This window comes from Anser anser, assembly GCF_964211835.1.
Source record: "Anser anser genome assembly, contig: HAP1_SCAFFOLD_73, whole genome shotgun sequence".
Classification (NCBI taxonomy): Eukaryota; Metazoa; Chordata; class Aves; order Anseriformes; family Anatidae; genus Anser; species Anser anser.
This window is the reverse complement of record NW_028154151.1, coordinates 637,351-653,681: the sequence shown is the minus strand read 5'-3', so window position 1 is coordinate 653,681 and position 16,331 is coordinate 637,351. Positions and strand designations below refer to the sequence as shown.

Below are 16,331 nucleotides of genomic sequence, written 5' to 3'. Positions count from 1 at the left end.
CCCTGGAGAACCCGTGTCTCTTCCCGGTGCAACGAAGGATCTCCCCAACATATCAAAGCATCTTCCCAGGACACCCAAAAACCTTCATATCACCACTTTGGTGGAAGGTCTGCAACACCGTTTGTGCAGCAAACACTTGGTTCCCATTGTGCTGTGGGGGCTGCTCAAAGCCAGCCCCTGCTCGAGCAGCTGCTGTGCTCCAGCCCCTGCTCACGCTGCAGCGGGACTCTGGCCCTGCTCAGCCTCGGACACCGCTTCAGCCCCTGCTCATCGCGCACTCACCTCCCTGTCCTGCCCTGCTCTGCCCTCTGCTGCCTGCTGCCAGGGGCTTCCATCCCGACTGGGGCCTGCCTGCAACCAGGGGCCTTTTATCCTGACTGGGCTGCCATGTCACGGCCCCACTGTGACGCCTGGATGACACAGCCACCGCTGCCCATTGTGACACCTGGGTGACACAGCCACCGCTGCCCTCCTGCCTACTGGGACACCACTCAGTATCTATTTCCTCGGACTCACAGGTTTGTCAGTGACAGTTAAATTTAAGATAATTTATCAGATTCACCCCCAGAAAAAAAATATTTCTGGCAACTTCCGTAAACCTCAACAAGATAACGAATGCCAAATCATTCTTGAAGTTTTAGTCTGAAGTGTTGGTGTTTATATTTCTTTGTGTTTTTCTTGTCAGTGTTTAGCATGCTTTTCCTTTCTTGTTCAAGTTTGAAGTTACACACATATGCTTTCCTCTTTCTCTAGCTTGGAAAGTTCTCTTCTAAAAAGATCTTCTATTTCTAGCTGCTTTCTCTACTCTTCTGTTAAGAATCCTCATGGTTCATGTCTTGTCCTTGTCTCTATGTTTGCTTGGTCAGCTCTGTGTCTCAGCACTTGTGCTTATTACCATAGAATTGTCAAATCCTTTAGGCTGGAAAAGAGCTCTGAGGTCATCAAGTCCAAGCGCTAACCCAGCCCTACCAAGTCTACCACTAAACCACGTCCCCAAGCACCACATCTACACGTCTTTTGCAGAGCTGCAGGGACGGTGATTCAACTCCTTCCCTGGGCAGCCTCTTCCAAGGACTCACAATCCTTTCAGGGAAGAATTTTTTCCTCATATCCACCCCATGCCTTCCTGGGTGAAACTTGAGGCCAATTCCTCTTCTCCTGTTGCTTGCTGCTTGGGAGAAAGACCAACCCCCACGCTGCTACAACCTCTAAGAGGGAGTTGTGGAGAACAATAAGGTCTTGTGGAGTAATTGCTTAAAGTGACTAGGAAAATTAAACTAACATTCACATTTTAAAGAAACTGTAGAGCATTGAGGAGGCTTTCAGGGTATGCTATAGCAGCATTACCTGAGTGTTCCCTAGGCTTCCACCCTTACATGTTACCGCACTGGGGGAACCTGGTGTGCTGACTGTAAGGAACAGCACGGAGCATGGATTAGCATGGATTATAACCGCTCTTGCAAGTGACCTTCTTTTAAGCACAACAGTTTAAATGATCAGGTTACAGAGAAAACCCTTTCACTGCAAAATAGATTTAATAAGGACTTGTGGCTTACCAGTTTCGTTTCAAAACCCAAGTTGTTGGGTTTGATGGAAAAATGGTTGGTTTGGATGGTAAAAAGGTCGTCCGTTTTGATGGTAGGTTTAGTCTGAGTATTGAAGGCTTCCATCAGTAAGCTCTGCATCTGAAAGACAAAGGGAAGAAATGTCATTCCCTGTTGTGATACTCAACATGGAACTGTCTGGCTCAGTGGTTTTCTTTCTAAAGAGAGAAGTCACAAGCCTGCACACGGCTTGATCTGCTCTCTGACTACAGGGCTGAACTGACTGGAGAAGGCAGCTTCCAAAGCCCTCCCATTAAACTGACTGCATTTCAGTTCCGTGCTAAAATTGGTCAACTGTACAGAATATTAGGACAAAGCTACCTGCTTTGATAGCAAATGGTAGACCTTAGGTAAGTTGCATTCATTTGAAGGTTTGACTGGACGGCATCCTTGTTTTACTAGTGATCTTGTGGTCAAGCTGACCAAATCCTAGCCACAGAACAGAAGCGTTCAGAAACTGGCTAGAGAGAGCACTTATTAGAGAGAGCAGGAATTTAACTGCTTTAACGCTGCTCTTTCTCTCACGTATCTGGAATTTCCTTAAATCACAAATTATCACTAGCTATCCTTGTTAATTTATTCAAAGTAACATGAGTCCAGGTGAAAAGGCACACTCTAACAAGTCCTCAGTTGTTCCTAGTCTGCTCCTAGCTTACTTGAGAGGTTCAATACAGTAAAAAATAAATGAATAAATAAATAAATACCCTGCTGAAGTGGCCTTTTTTCAGATTAGATTCCACCATTCAGAAAATCCTGCTTAAGAGATGTTTTTTCTTTTCTTTGAAAGACTGACCTTCCCCCACATGAAACTAATTAGTATCTTTAGCCTTGATGAAATACATGAATTTCTCAATTTACCAAAACTGCTTTGCACAGCCCTCCTATCCTGCTTATGTTGCAAGCAGCGAATCTAAGTGGGGTACTGTTGGGGTACATCTCTTTCACTCATGTAGCCCAGTGATCCCAATGCCCTGGACTTGTGTAATGTGTGCAAGACATTTACTTTCTCCCTATACTTTTGACTGGTTTAGAAAAAACGAGTTCGCCATCTGCTGGCCAGAGAATTCACCGAAGCCCAAAGAGCATTAGAGCAGACGCATTTTCTTCTGTGCTGTTCCTGATTTATCAGCTAGAAGAGACACTTACAGTTTAGTACAATCAGGATTCTTTTGACATTAGTAGCATAAAAAGTCTATTTTTGCAACACTGGTATTTGAAAGACCTCCGTTCAGTCCCTAATTTTGTTCTTGATAATGGGACAGATTGTATTAATGTTTGCAAGAATGTGTGAACAACCAGCCTCCCCTCCATGTCGTATTTTAAGATTAAAACTTGTGGTCATCCCTGTCTCAAAATACAGACATGCTTTGCAACAATCGCACTCCCTCTTTAGCTTGAAGGAACTTGTCAGTGCCAGAATCTACTGACTATGGCAATTTACTTCATCATCCAAACCGGGCAGAATTTTTGAAAAGCTCTTGCAAGATTTCACTTCTCCAAACATTACGTAGAAGACATTCAGCTGTAAAGCAAGAAGATGAAGTCCTTTGTTTCCTATGCCAGAATGACATTTTCAACACTGAACAGGATTGTCACCGACTGTTAACTGGTTGTTAAGTTGTGGCTAGGTATAAAATGTAGAAAATGTTTAAAAATAAAACTTGCCTATGGATAGTGAACTGTCTTCTTTGGGGATTACTTCAGTTACCTGTAAGAGGAAAACAGATGATTTGGGGGGGTTGTTTGTTTTTAAGAACGGGTGCAGTCTTGCCAGTAATTTAGCTGGTATTTTTCAAAGTGACCTCTTAGAAACTTTACAGCTCTGTTGAATCAACATGTCTCTAACCCTACAATTAAATAATGCTAAAAGATGCAGCAATTTATCTTCCTACAAGTGCTTATTAAGATATCTGAGTAACTGCGACCATGGCTTCATCACAGATATATATATATATATTTAATACTACACACTTCTGCTCAGAAAGAAAATCACGGAAAATGTAAAATTTCATTTGAGATGTTGAATTTGTTGCAGTGTGAGATCTTCTTCATCACATGATTCTATTCGTAATTAAACCATATTATCTACTGAGAGACCAAGATTACGACAAGAACAGCACAGAGTTCAGCATGACGCCGATCAGGAGCTCAAGTTTGTACTTATTTTTTTGTAAGGAGATGTACCAAGCTGGCTTTTTTATTGTTTCATCAGCACATTTCTAAGCCTATACGAGCAGGGAAAAAAAAAACAAAAAAAACCAAAAAAAAACAAGTAGAACAATTGCAGGGCTCCTCAGTTTACAGCATGAGGTCGCTTTTTCCAGGTGAAAAGCGGAGCCATAAGTGGCAGTACACTAAAGCCCTGGCACGTTGAGATCCGAGAGGAGAGCTGTTTGGCCCTCCTTTTCACTCCTGGGAACCACATACCTCAAAACCCACAGACTATGGGATATATCTCAGAGAAATCTTGGGAAAGGAGAGCATGAAGAGCATGTTTGTAAATTTATTTCTCCCTGGGCTTCTTCTGCTTCTCCAAGAAATACTTGTTTGAATATAACTTTGGCAGCAGTACTTATGCTGTTTTGCACCCACCACATTTAAAACTCCTACAAAAAACTGAAAAGTTAGACTGAAAAGCATCTCTTTCCGTTCTACTTTGTAAAGCTGCATGTTTTCCTCATGCAAAACAACAGGGGAATGGAAGCTAGAAAAGGAAATGCTGAATGTAAAACAAAACAGACCAAACCTCAGCCCTCCAGGACAAAAGCCGATAACTAAGTCCTTTCTAACATGCTGATTAGGTTTCAAGAGGATACCGCTTTAAATAAGTGTAATTGTCTGTCCATAGGCAGAAGCTGAATAATGACAGGATGAATATCTGTACTTAATTTTTTGTTACTGTCTTCCTGTAGCACACAGGGACTTGTTACGTTTAGGGAAACCGCTAACCTAATGGAGGGTTTAAACCATAAACTAGTTTGTTATACCAAAATGACTGAGAGAACAAAGCATAAAGTGTTTTCAGATTTCTAGTACACCTTGATTGCTATCCATTAAACTTAAGACAGGTTAAACAAAGCACAGGAAATAAGAGAACTCCTAGTCCCACAACTGGCAAATTGTGCGCACACTTTCCGTTCATGAGAAAATAATACACAAACCTGAAAAATGCATTTAACTGAGAAATGAAGACATCCCTGTCCTATTGGAAGACTAAGGTGACAGCTCCTGGGCTCAGTGATTTTCAGATAAGCTCCAGTCTTCAACTTGCAGACACCAGTGACAGCTCCTTTTTTCGGATTGAAAGGGAAAATGTTTCAACAACACATTGAAAACATACTTAAGGGACAAGAAACAAAATCAAGACTGCAGTGAGAAGGAAAACAGAAAAACAATACTGGGAAAAAAAAAAAAAGAGAAAAGAGAAAAGACCTTGGTCTTTGTATCGACCAACGAGATAAGCCTTACACATTTTTAAGTTTATTTTTGACGATTGATTGATGCGTTATCAGATATTAAGTACTATTCAAGAGGAAATATTATCACTAGTAAGAATAAATCCGATCCACCAGCCCTTATTCAAAATACATCAATTTGGAGATAACGTCTCTCTGACAAGGAAGTAGAAAAGCTGTAAATACCGATATAGTTTCCTCTCCCGATGTTCCATATACATACCGATGCTGTTCCTACACCTACACTCTGTTTCCTTATGCTGATGTTCACGATGAAAGTGCAGAAGGGATGCTTACTGTTGCCCGGGTCAGTCCTGTTGCCAGGATGGGAATGTTTAGCCTACCGGCCCTCTGGTGTTGTTAGGCTGCACTCGGAGTGTGAGCTCTGGGCCTTATTTGGAAAAGACTGCGTTATTTGAGTGTACAAACCTGAGATATTCTGCGGATAGGTGATTCTCAAACCACGTCAGAACCACCGCTGTGGCGTGTGCTGGAGTCGGACGCGCGTTTGACTGATCAGGCGGAGCAGGTGAATTGAATTTGTTGCTGGATGGCGAGGTGTTCTGGGGGAAGAGCTAGTCTAAGGAAAACTTCCTCTAGCTGCCCCTTCCCATTTCAAATGGCCACTGCCTGGGGAAATTGCTTCTTTATGACATTAACTACAACGTTACGGTGAGGATGAGGAATCATCATTACTCCAATAGTTATTTGCTGCCAGGCCGCGGCGTTGATTTCAGAGATTTAGAAAAAAAAAAAAAAAGGAAAAAGAAAGGAAGTATGTATTCTTTCACATACTCTCTTTTCCCTGAGAGTAAATGTTGTAGCTTCAGCAGTACCCTTCCTCTGGAAACGATTCCCAGTGCCCGCTCAGACACTGGGGAGGAAAATGACAGAGAGAACAATGGAGGAGAGCCACCCGAAACAAAGAAAGGAAAAAAGGGGTTATGGATGAAGGGAAAGCCACTACATAAAAAATTGGTGCTATCTAAAAATTGGTTAAGGGTTTGGGACCTGCAGGTGCTGCCTACACGTGCGTGTGTTGCAGTCGTGCCTGTTGCCACTGCGCAAAATGGAGAGAGCTTCTTTGTCGAATGCAGCATGTTAAAGCATGCGCCATTGCCTGGAAGAAAAGCACGGCCTTCCCTCGTGTGGGACTTCTTCCCCATTGATCTGTGGTTTACCTGAAGGTTTACCATAACCTGCATAAGTTTCAAAAGCAAGCAAACAACCAACCAAAAAACAACACCAACATTAAAGAGTGGCAAGGCAGATGCTCATCTGGGGACTCTGACTCATCGATGACATCACCAAGCAAAGCATTGTGAGCGCTTCGGGTCGGGGCTGCTGCGGCGAGCCTCGCAGCCGGGAGGGAGAGCGGGTACGGTTTGCCTCTGGCGGGTCTGTGTCAGCCCTCTGCCCTGGTGGCTTCGTTAGCAGTGAGAGTTTGACTGCTGTGTTCCCAGCTTTCGCTTCTGCACCGACCGTGTGGCAGAGCCCGCAAGCTGCTTCCTCAGCTGGAAGAGGAAGAGGAGTGACCTCAACTGTGCCGAGGTAAAGCAGAACTGTTGAAAAGATTTGTCAAAGATGCGGGTTGTACCAGCGCAGCCGCTGCAGCTGCAGCAGGTCCTGGAGCATTGGAGAAGATAGAGAGGGGTTTCTTCGTGAAAAGAACGCTGTGAAAGTGTTTTCACACCGGAAATTAGGAGAAGCGCCTCTGTTGTTTGGATATGCTCTATTGACCTAGCACATGGGCATTACAGCATACCTGGCACACTCTTTGTATTGTTTGTTAAAGAAAAAAAAAAAAAAAAAGTGTTTTAGGGCAGGCCAAAAACCTGCCTTTGCACTTCCACATCGCAGCAGTGCTTGCAGGCCGTGCATCCTGGATGCCAGGCCAGGATCTAAATCCGATGGTGCTGTTGGTAACGTGAAGTTCAGGAAGCACTTCTGGGTTTTTCTGCTCTTCCATGTGAATTTTTGCCCTGTGAAGGTGGTGTACTGAGCTCTTTTCTTACCAACAAATAGGTTTAAAAGCAGTTACAGCAAGGATGAGCTGTGCTAGCAGGAGGCTGTTCTGTGCTTCGACCATGGGAAGATGAATGGTTTACCTATGCACCGTTAAATATAATTTGACACCTAGCACACAACACTTGCAGCCTGTGGGGTGCTTTAACAAGCAGGTAAATCAGCGGAGACTGTTTTGCAGCCAGGCTGATGCTGGGTGATTAAAAAGCAGGGTCACAACAAGGAGTTTATGCTGTTCTTTCTTGCTTGTCATCCGACTGTCCGCTTACACTGTTCTAAAAAAAAAAAAAAACCACCAAAATGGGGTAAGCATCTTTAATACCTTTATTATAAATGGAAGGCACAAAACAGGCCAGCAACAGAGACTGTCCAAGAGAAAGACTTTGTGCTTTATAAACAAACAAGAAATTACCCTTAGGTAGGTGTGATAATCCTTCCCTAATGCATTTTTTGGAGTGCAAAAATATTTTGTTCCCTTCTTGCTCTTCTCTCCAGGACAAAGGCAGAATAGCCAACTGGAAAGTTAGACCAGGGAGGTCAGTTTGTTCCATACTGAGAAAGACAAGCCTGTAAAACAAACTAGACAGGTTTTCTTTGGACTAGGTATCTTCCTTCAGCAAAGGCAAAGTTTATGACACTTGTTGGCATGTATTTCCAGACCCCCAGCTACCGTGACTGTAGTGCATCTGTAATTCTTTTGTACAAAAAGAGTTCAAAATCTCGTAACGCAAAAACTTTACTAGCACCCTGGAGAAAAAAGAAATCTAAAAATCTTGCCAACTTCTATTACAGACCTGCTGAGTGCACCAGAGTTACTCATTTTTATTCAGGCTTTCAGGGGCTAGTTCAGTTGGTTTCTGTTCAGCACTTGGATCGCCATATTGGCAGATGTCAGTTAAAAAAAAAAAAAAAAAGCTTTGGAGATCTTTTTTAAAATGAGACTGCTTTTTATGGCATTTAGGGCTGTGAGGTATCCTTGGTTTTTGCTTTCTTCCCATTCCTTAGACCAGATCCATTCATATCCTGAACAGCGTTCTGGGTCTGTTCAGGAAAATGGAAGGCAACAAGCAAAATGATGAGCTCCTTGGGCATTCAAAAGAGCTCAATCTGGGAAAGATTTCAAGTCCAACTTCCATGCTAAGGAGCACCAGTAATTTTTAGAAGTAGATGCAGAGGAATCTGCATGGCACTAAGTGTGTTTCTGAAGGTGCTAAAGGTCAGAAGTGACGATTCCTCTCAATACTAAAGAAGAGAAGGAAACCTTGCACTTAACTACTGTTTTTATTCCCTTTGTCAAGCAGTCAAAACCAACAACTAATACGAGAACCCAACTTTTCCCCTCTTTACTTTAGATTTGGGAAAATTCCCTGCCAAAATAATACTTCCTGGAAAATTCACTAGTGTTTGTGTGAGTAAAAGGTTCCAACCTTTTATTATTGATTTGTAAGAACTATTTCATCCGCTTTTGTCCAGAAGAGTCAGAAATAATTTGCACAGAAATGTGCAGCATTTTAATGAAAGGATTCAGAATCACTCTAATTTGAACTTTATCTGGTCTGGTTGCAGGTTTTATGACATTTAGTGTCTTAAAAAAAAAAAAATCAAAATATAGAGTCATAGAATCATAGAATCATAGAATATCCTGAGTTGGAAGGGACCCTTAAGGATCATCAAGTCCAACTCTTGATACCGCACAGGTCTACCCAAAAGTTCAGACCATGTGACTAAGTGCACAGTCCAATCTCTTCTTAAATTCAGACAGGCTCGGTGCAGTGACCACTTCCCTGGGGAGCCTGTTCCAGTGTGCAACCACCCTCTCTGTGAAGAACCCCCTCCTGATGTCGAGCCTAAATTTCCCCTGCCTCAGCTTAACCCCGTTCCCGCGGGTCCTGTCACTGGTGTTAATGGAGAAAAGGTCTCCTGCCTCTCGACACCCCCTTACGAGGAAGTTGTAGACTGTGATGAGGTCTCCCCTCAGCCTCCTCTTCTCCAGGCTGAACAGGCCCAGTGACCTCAGCCGTTCCTCGTACGTCTTCCCCTCCAGGCCTTTCACCGTCTTTGTAGCCCTCCTCTGGACACTCTCCAACAGTTTCATGTCCTTTTTATACTGTGGTGCCCAGAACTGCACACAGTACTCGAGGTGAGGCCGCACCAGCGCAGAGTAGAGCGGGACAATCACCTCCCTTGACCTACTAGCGATGCCGTGCTTGATGCACCCCAGGACACGGTTGGCCCTCCTGGCCGCCAGGGCACACTGCTGGCTCATATTCAACTTGCTGTCAACCACGACCCCCAGATCCCTCTCTTCTAGGCTGCTCTCTAGCGTCACATCGCCCAGTCTGTACGTGCAGCCAGGGTTTCCCCGTCCCAGGTGCAGGACCCAGCACTTGCTCTTATTGAACTTCATGCGGTTGGTGATCGCCCAGCTCTCTAACCTATCCAGATCCCTCTGCAAGGCCTTTCCACCCTCAATCGAGTCAACAACTCCTCCAAGTTTGGTGTCATCAGCAAACTTGCTCAAAATACCTTCTATTCCTACATCCAGATCGTTTATAAAAATATTGAAAAGTACCGGCCCTAAAATGGAGCCTTGAGGGACCCCACTGGTGACCGCCCGCCAGCCTGACGCAGCCCCATTTACCATAACCCTTTGGGCCCTGCCCGTTAGCCAATTGCTCACCCATCGTATGATGTTTTTATTTAGCTGTATGGTGGACATTTTGTCCAGTAGGATCCTATGGGAAACCGTGTCAAAAGCCTTGCTGAAGTCCAAAAAAATCACATCAGCTGGTTTCCCTTGGTCCATCATACGGGTGATCTTATCATAAAAGGAAATCAGGTTAGTTAGGCAGGACCTGCCCTTCACAAACCCATGCTGGCTGGGACCAATGACTGCTTTGTCCCCCAGGTGAGCCTCAATAAGTTCGAGAACCATCTTCTCCATGATTTTACCAGGCACTGACGTGAGACTGACAGGCCTGTAATTGCTAGGGTCTTCTTTCTGACCCTTCTTGTAAATCGGCACAACATTTGCCAGCTTCCAGTCTACCGGGACCTCTCCAAATTCCCAGGATCGTTGAAAAATAATTGAGAGAGGTTCCGCGATGACGTCTGCCAGCTCTTTCAGCACCCGTGGATGAATCCCATCCGGACCCATGGACTTGTAGGGATCCAGGTGGAGTAGCAAATCCCGCACACGTTCAGGGTCGGTTGGGAGTTTGTCATCCCCACCGTCCCAGTCCTCTAGCTCAGGGCACCCTGGGTCCCGAAGCCCATCATCGGCATTGAAGACAGAGGCGAAGAAGGCGTTAAGCGTCTCTGCTTTGCCTATGTCATTGTCTGTGAGGAGACCTTCCCTATCAAGGAGCGGCCCTATGTATTCTTTAGTTCTCCTTTTTCCATTCACATATCTGAAAAAGCCCTTTTTATTTTCTCTCATGAGAAAATAAATGCCCGAAAAATAGCCCTGCCTGTCCCGATCCCGCGCTCCGCTGCAGCACGCGTCTGCCCCGGAGCCGGTCGCCTCGGCAAGTGGCTCTGAAATGGCGGTGGTGCCCGATTTAAAAGGCCCGCCGCTGACGCTGTCGCTGATGCTGCTGGCTCCGCCTACGCCTCGTCAGCCTCCCTCATGAGGGCTGCCGGTGCCTGGCGGCTCCCTCATGTAGGCTCGATGCCCGAAAAATAGCCCTGCCTGTCCCGATCCCGCGCTCCGCTGCAGCACGCGTCTGCCCTGGAGCCGGTCGCCTCGGCAAGTGGCTCTGAAATGGCGGTGGTGCCCGATTTAAAAGGCCCGCCGCTGACGCTGTCGCTGATGCTGCTGGCTCCGCCTACGCCTCGTCAGCCTCCCTCACGAGGGCTGCCGGTGCCTGGCGGCTCCCTCATGTAGGCTCGATGCCCGAAAAATAGCCCTGCCTGTCCCGATCCCGCGCTCCGCTGCAGCACGCGTCTGCCCCGGAGCCGGTCGCCTCGGCAAGTGGCTCTGAAATGGCGGTGGTGCCCGATTTAAAAGGCCCGCCGCTGACGCTGTCGCTGACGCTGCTGGCTCCGCCTACGCCTCGTCAGCCTCCCTCACGAGGGCTGCCGGTGCCTGGCGGCTCCCTCACGTAGGCTCGATGCCGGAAAAATAGCCCTGCCTGTCCCGATCCTGCGCTCCGCTGCAGCACGCGTCTGCCCCGGAGCCGGTCGCCTCGGCAAGTGGCTCTGAAATGGCGGTGGTGCCCGATTTAAAAGGCCCGCCGCTGACGCTGTCGCTGACGCTGCTGGCTCCGCCTACGCCTCGTCAGCCTCCCTCACGAGGGCTGCCGGTGCCTGGCGGCTCCCTCACGTAGGCTCGATGCCCGAAAAATAGCCCTGCCTGTCCCGATCCATATCGTCCCAAAATATCTGACTTCACATCAGAGAAAAAAACCTGCTTGTGGCTAAATAAAATCTGTTGCAGCTCTGGTCATTGAAAAATCATTGGCTGTTAAATTGGACCTAAGTCATCTTTTCTAACCTTTCATGATCTTGCAGCAATGGATGATGATGGATATATGGATTAGGGAACAGCACGTGATGGCAAACCTGTGGTATTTGCTACAGCGCAGAAAGAAAACAAATTGCTTCCAAAAAATCAAACTAATTCAAAATTCTTGGTATCATGCAGCCATGCCACTGGCAAAGTGAGCATTGCCCTGCCTCTCAAAGCTTGCTGTATCCTTGATCTGCTGTCTTCCTGCTGTTAATTGATTGCAACTCTACGTGTCTGATCAGGGCTACGAGTTGTTCTCCATATGGATACCATACAACATATACTGTGCACGCTTGTGTGTATAGATATGTTTATCCTGTATGCATGTACATATGTATGCATATTTGTGTGCTGGCCCCCAGATCACTCATGGTATAAAGCATTGGCCTCGAAGGCATACTCATCAAAATATTTGGTAGATCCTCCATTTTTTTCTAGTTCCCTCAAAATGAGAGAGTTTTTACGCGCTCTCTGTGTCAAAAAGGCAAAACTTCTGATTTCCACTGTCGCTCTCGCTAACTTTCTATCACTCACTCCTCGTGTGTGTGTCTAAACACATATGTGTGTATGCATATGCACATTTGTGTATTTCTATGCACTGGTGTGTTTTTTGCTGTACAGGTAATAAAGATGGGGAAGGGTTTTAGTGTTTTCTTAATAGGTGAAGAAATCTTGAAGACCAGAGATTGGAACATACTGAATTTTGAATTAAAAAAAAAAAAAAAAGTCAAATTGTCTGGCTGTGGAAGATGGATCCTCATTTTTGCAGCCACTTTGAATCACGAGTTCATCTCTAAATGCACTGGTTTTTTTTGTTTTTGTTTTGTTTTGTGGGTTTTTTTTTTTGGTTTTTATTTTTTGAAGAGCTAACTAACCCTGGCTGTCTCCAGTCTGAGAGAGTGTTCAGATGGACTTGCTTCCTCCATTAGTTATAAGCTGTTTAAAAGCACATCCTATGTTTGAATTGTGGATGAGAGGCTCCCTTGGCAAAGTGAGGAGGCAAATTCTTCCTACCCCTTTATCATTAATTCACGGATTCAGTGTTGGTTCGGCCTCCAGGAGAAGTTAACTGGAAGTCTTTGAAGATCGATAACTTTGCTGAGGTTGTCCAGGTAGGTGAACTCGAAGACCCACAGTGACTGGAACGTGCTATTTAATGCGTCATACTGCGTTCTGTAGAAGTTACTCGTAGCCATAGTTGATCATTGCCTTGCATGTATGATCAGGTGGTTTTTGAAGAAGTGACTCCATTTTCAGGCTTCCGGATGTGCTCCAAGGCATATTATTGAGGACGTGGAAGAGAACACTTGCTGACAAAGCTCCTGGCAGCTTTACAGAACTTTAGTTTAATATTGTGTTAGTTCCCGTAACAGCTGATTTCAAGGCATTGCTCTCCTCAAGAGACTAATTTGATGAACAGAAGAAAGCTGGAAAAATGCTTGTTACTCATTATTTTTCACTTGTTGGTACTTTCTTTAGGGTTACTTTTAAAAAGAAGATTTCACTGATCACAAGCCAGTGGAAGACTTTCAGCCCAAGCAAGGGTGAAGACAGCTCTCTCCAAGAGCAGAGGAAGTCCCTGTGGAGAGAACCCGAGCTTGTTATCAGAACTTGTCGGCATGTCTAAACAAGGAGACGATTGCTACTTCTATTTCTATTCTACCTGTACCAAGGTATGGCTGGGTTTCTTTTGCTTTGCTTTGCTTTGTTTTTTTGTTGTTTTTTTTTTTTTCATTTTTTTCAGGAAGGGGTAGAGTAGGAGGAGGAGGCACACTGGTCTTTGGTTAACGTGATAACCAGATAGATTCTGAATTCAATCGTAGCAACCTGAGGCAGTAGCATGGACGTTTTTGAGGCTGTACTATATTTTCCTTGTTGGTTTCCTTTTGGTTACAGGGAGACAACTGTTCCTTCCGCCACTGCGAAGCTGCTCTGGGGAACGAGACAGTCTGCACGCTGTGGCAGGAGGGTCGTTGTTTCAGGAATGTCTGCCGATTCAGACACATGGAAATTGACGTGAGTGCCTAAAGATGTGTTCTCAAAATAAATCAGCAAAAGCATTTTTCAGTGCTGTAGGTGTGCTGATTGTGCTTTTGCAGGATACATCTTAGCAAGATTTTCTTTTATTAGACGCCGACAGTATTTTCTCAACAGATGCAGAATAACCGCTAACTAGACTGCTAAAAGCTGCTGGAGCAGGGGGGTAATAAACAGGCTGTACTAGCCTCCTGAGAGCAGGCTTGATAATGATCTATCAGGTCTCTTGTGTCCCGGAGTCCTTCAGATAATGCTGTTCTAGCTGCCTGGGCTAGGAAGCAGTGGGGAAAGTTAAAGGTGCAGAAGAACGAAGTCTCCGAGAAGTAGTTCTGGATAGAGTTAACGTAGGCAATTTAAGATGTTCTTTTTCCCTCTGAATAATCCTAGTATAATCCTAGGTGTATTAGTTTAACCCACCCTAAACTGATGTCTGAGAGTGCCTGTCTTCTCAAACTGAATGATGACAAGGCTAAACGTGCATAGTGGTTACAGCTTCTGCAAACTTTGTGAATATGCCCGGAAATACTATACTTCCGTGATAAACTGACCTTTGGAATGATGTTTCAGCACTGTATTGTGACAGCCGTATCGCTGTCGTGACCTGGAACTGTGCATCTCTTTGCAAACCTTAGGTGCATGTTATCACGAGCTTGTCTTTCTTTCTGTCTTCAGAAAAAGCGCGGTGAGATTCCCTGCTACTGGCAGAAGCAGCCAGTAGGCTGTCAGAAAGCCAACTGTGCTTTTCATCACGCAAAGGGACGTTACATCGATGGCGTCTTCTTACCACCAAGCAAGAGTGAGTTTAGGTCCTTTTTCTTTAAGTATTGGAGAATTAATTTTGCATATTACTTAGTGGGTGCCAATAGTGTAGGAGACATCAGGTAACCGTCCATTTGTGAGTGCAGGAAAAGGTCTGCAGTCCTAGGTGGTCAGCTAAACCGAGTGTACTGCTGCTGTACTGCTGGTATTTGTTTTCTGCTTTCATGCTCAGCTTCTCTCTGCTTTGTGTGATATTTGCCTTGCAGTTTGCTTTCTGTTGTTTCGTCTTCTGCTGGGTGGTAGGGAGATGTGTTGTTGTTTGAAGGCAAGTCATTGTTCACGGTGTAAACAGTGGCGGGATGGGCAAAAGGAGATGCTGCATTCATTGCCTGTGCAGGTTATCTGCCTTAGCTACCATCTTCGTGCATTGTGGTCAAAGTTTTAAACTGCCATATTACTGATGATCCTCCTCTTCCTCTAGCTACACTGCCAAGTCCGCCTGAGTCCACGGACGATGATTTGAAAGTGGCTCAGATGTCACTGCAGCAAAACAAACTTTCTGTCCAGTCCAATCCCTCTCCATAGCTAAGGCGGGTGATGAAAGTGGAAAACTCGGAAAATGTCCCAAGCCCTACACACCCTCCAGTTGTAATCAATGCTGCAGATGATGATGAAGATGATGATGGTGAGCATGGTTTGGTTCTTGGAAGGAATTTGTGCTGTAAATGATTGTGTAAGTCTTTGGTTCTTGGAAGGAATTTGTGCTGTAAATGAATGTATAAATCACAGATGACCTGAGGTCTGACTAGCGATAGGGCAGGCAGTCTGGTCAGGTCACTGGTGGCTTTGTCTGGCAGTCAGCGGACAGAACCTGAAATGTTGGAGGAAAGCTTAGAACCACTCTTGGCTTTAGCTCGTCTGTTGTGTAAAGCTCTATGTGAAACTAGGAAGGAAATTCCTTTTTTTTTTTTTGTCTGAAGAGTAATATGTTGTGTAGTAGTTAAAGCTGCAGAGAGAATCTAGAGTTCGAGATGTTTTGTCCTAGGGTAGTCTACTTACGAGTTCATCAGGTCAGTGTAGCTGTATTAAAAAAAAAAAAAAAAAAAAAAAAGCTTTTTTATAGGAACCATGGACTGAAGTGTCATTGCATGAGCTACATAATCACGAACAATCTGGCCTATGCATAACTGAATAGATTTTTCCCCTTCAGACCAGCTTTCTGCGGAAGGAGAAGAAACTAAAACTCCCGTCCAGCAACCAGCTGAGGAAGGCCAAAATGGATTACGGATGATTTCCACTCGGAAAGCCAGTGCTACTACTGCTAAACAAGGTATTCCAGCACCTGTAGTAGGATAAATCGGAAGGAGAACTTGACAATTAACTCAAAAGCAATGTGGCGTAAAAACACAACAGAATGTAGGGGTGCTGAATGGACTCGGTTATTTCCATGATCTCATTTCTCCCTGATACCATCATGTGCCCATTGGGTCAGAAAGTTGAACTCCTTTTCTTTCCTTTTGGAGAACAAAACAGGGTCACAGCATGGAGTTTAAATGGCTGCACGTGCAGCCTGGCAACCACTGTTGAAAGCCATATCTAACGATAGAGGGATCTAATATCACGTAAATGGATTAAAATTAAAACTACAGCTTTTACCCTGAAGGGTGAAAGGAGGGGCAAAATGCCATTGATTCTATGGTTGTTTCACTTGTGAGGAGTGTTGACAGGGTTTATTCTAAATACTTCTGAAAGTTCCTGAGCACTAAGAAGCCTGAGGATCTGTGGTCCTCAGTGAGTGCCTCTAAGCCTTAGTCTCATTAACTGTTTTCTGTTTTCAGAGGACGGTCTGAATTTTGGAATAAAAACACTTGAAGAAATCAAATTGCAGAAAATGAAGGAAAAAACTAAGAGACACGGTGGTGAGTTAATATTCCCTACTTT

The 16,331-nt window shown here is 44.9% G+C and overlaps 1 long non-coding RNA gene across 1 annotated transcript; it reads right to left on the bottom strand.

Moving 5' to 3' along the window:
* Positions 1–1,584: 1,584 nt before the first annotated feature.
* On the bottom strand, positions 1,585–4,808 carry LOC310890481. Its single transcript, XR_014577261.1, has 3 exons — positions 4,766–4,808; positions 3,270–3,312; positions 1,585–1,685 (listed from the first exon to the last, which is right to left on the bottom strand). It is a non-coding gene; the product is annotated as an uncharacterized lncRNA (long non-coding RNA).
* Positions 4,809–16,331: the final 11,523 nt, after the last annotated feature.